The 2,912-nt window shown below is 33.6% G+C and overlaps 1 long non-coding RNA gene across 1 annotated transcript; it reads left to right on the forward strand.

Annotated features, from left to right (window-relative positions):
• Positions 1–406: 406 nt before the first annotated feature.
• LOC124278504 lies at positions 407–1,199 on the forward strand. Its single transcript, XR_006899106.1, has 2 exons — positions 407–551; positions 1,074–1,199. It is a non-coding gene; the product is annotated as an uncharacterized LOC124278504 (long non-coding RNA).
• Positions 1,200–2,912: the final 1,713 nt, after the last annotated feature.

The following is a 2,912-nucleotide window of genomic DNA, read 5'->3' on the forward strand; positions in this document are numbered from 1 at the left end:
TTTACAGTTTCTTAAATGATACCAACCGTTTTCCATAAAGTGTGGTACCATATGCTTTACTTAGTTTGAAATTATTGAATTACTTATTTGCACAAATGTACTTATAAAATCATTCTCTGCAAGATTATGTTTAGGAGAAGCATTTACATAGGCTGATGCAGCCTGTTCGCTGATCCTTTTCCTTTTGTAACTTAATCATGTTTATTGTATATCACATGTCTTTCGGGAAATAAAATACTGTTTAAATCAATGGGCAAATATGACATGATTATGTATATTAAAAGAAATCTTCTTCTGATGAATACCTTGGTAATCGTATAACTGATAACGAGATATTGTGTGCAGTAAAAAGTCTGAAATGTGGAAAATCACCCGGGGTAGATGGTATTCAAGTTGAAGTTTTAAAGAATGTATTTCTTTATTGCTTCCTTTTATGAATAGTCTGTTTAATCGAGTTCTAGACAGCGGCGTTTTTCCAGATTCCTGGAATGTAGGATTGATTGTACCTCTGCATAAGTCGGGTGAAAGGGGTGATCCAAACAATTATAGAGGTATTGCATTATTGAATACACTAAACAAAATATTTACCACTATATCAGATAATCGCATTATGGCTTGGATTTCCACTCGTGAACTTTTATCTGAGTGCCAAGCGGGATTTCGAGAAGAGTATTCCACTGCGGACCATATATTTACTCTCAACAGTATTATCCATAAATATCTGCGGAAGAAAGGGGGGAAGTTTTATTGTCTTTTCGTAGATTTTAAGAAAGCGTTTGATTCCGTTAATATGTCAAAACTGTTATATGTACTACTACAGTCAGGTATACATGGCAAACACCAACGTCTTTTACGTAATATGTACACCAATGTGAGAGCATCTGTTAGAACCAGTAAATTTCAAATGAGTGATATATTTGATACATATGCCGGAGTGAGGCAAGGTTGCATTCTATCACCTGTACTTTTCCTGTTATATGTTGAAGAACTTGTTAAGGAAATGTTATTAAATGATACGAGAGGTGTATTTATTAGCGAACATATCAGAGATCTTGCAATAATGCTATTTGCAGATGATGTCGTGATTCTTGCCGATTCTGTTGTCCAGTTACAATGCAAGATAGATACTCTAAATGAATATTGTTTGAAATGGGGTCTTCAGATAAATATTAGTAAAACTAAAGTAATGGTTTTAAAAATGGGGGTAAAATCTCTAAAAAGTGAAAAATGGTTCCTTAATGGCCAAAATTGGAGGTGATGTCATATTACAAATATTTAGGTATTATATTTTCGTGTAGAAATATATTCTCCAGAGCCTGTGAAACATTATCTATGCAAGCTGAACGAGCCCTACATGTCATAAAGAAATTCATATGTAAATATAAAGAATTACCGATCCATGCATCATTTAAACTGTTTGATGGAAAAAATTCAACCAATTTTGTTGTACGGCTCCGAAATATGGGGCATTAACATAAACAACAATATTGAAAAGGTACATTCAAAGTTCTGTAAGTTTTTGTTGCGTGTTGGCTACAGAACTGCGAACAAGGTTATTTTAGCTGAATGTGGACGTTTTCCACTGTTTATTAACGCCCAATGTCGGGTTATTTCATATTGGCTAAGATTGATGAGACAACCAATTTCACGATATTCAAGATGTAGTTATGAAATGCTTAAAACACTAGATGATACCGGAGATATTAATTGGGTTTCATTCGTTAGAGCTATTCTTTTAGTCATGGCTTTGGAAATGTATGGATCGCCCAAAATGTAAGTAATACACAATATTTCATCAAATTATCCAAGCAGAGATGCAAAGACATTTATCAACAGGACTGGTATAATGAAATAACGTCATCAACCTGTGTCAACTTTTATTCAGAATATAAATATTGTATTAATACAGAAATTTACCTTTCAAAGATTAATTCACCACAAGTTAAGCGTACGCTTACTAAATTTAGATGTAACGCTTACAACTTCAAAGTCCAAGCGGCGCGATTTACTTAAAACTTCAAATGCAATAGATATCCAATGTCCATTCTGCAATTTATCGCAAGAAGATGAGTACCATGTATTACTTGTATGCCCGAAATATTTAGAAATAGGAGAAACATATTTGCCTTATTTTTTTCTATAACCAACCGTCGAGACGTAAATTCTGTATGCTACTTCGCACAGAAAACATTGACTTGTTGTTTAAGCTAGCCCTTGTGTTGTACCACATACTTATGTTGAGAGAAAAATGTAAATTGTGAATGGGTGTTTATGGATTTATTGATGTTCCTATAACTCGCGTATTTACAGGTTGCGCATAAATGCACTGCTATTATTGTACACATGTACTATTGGCCTCAGGGCCACATATACAAATAAATATGTCTGTCTGAAATCTTTTTAAGTCACAACCTTTTTGTAATATGTTATAAAGGATCAAACAAGGTATGCATTAACAAACAAAATAATTCTGATGTGTTTTCATTGTAAACAATACCAGCGCGAATGCATATGCTTACATTTACTAATACACATGAAACATAAAATGGTATTATATCTACATAAATACCACTTCATAAAGTAAAGTAAAATTGATTTTGAAGCCCTTTTCTCTCTCCATTCCAAAAGATTTTAGGAAAATAAGTCCTCGGAAAACAAAATCCTCAATCAAAAGTGTTTAGTCTCTGTTCGGCCCGACTTGGCCCGTGCTGTCAAAAACAACGTAAACCTCACACATGTATTCTGATTTGTAATTATATCCATAGATTAGTATCATATCTACCTAAATATCAATGTGTGATGTTACAAAATGCCACATGTAAAGATAACTGGTTCGTTAAAGTAAAGCCCTTTTCTCTCCATTCATAACATAGCCTCAATCAAAAGTGTTTAGTGTCTGTTCAGCCCGACTT

This window comes from Haliotis rubra, unplaced genomic scaffold (genome assembly GCF_003918875.1).
Source record: "Haliotis rubra isolate DU_JTF1 unplaced genomic scaffold, ASM391887v1 Scf2389, whole genome shotgun sequence".
NCBI lineage: Eukaryota > Metazoa > Mollusca > Gastropoda > Lepetellida > Haliotidae > Haliotis > Haliotis rubra.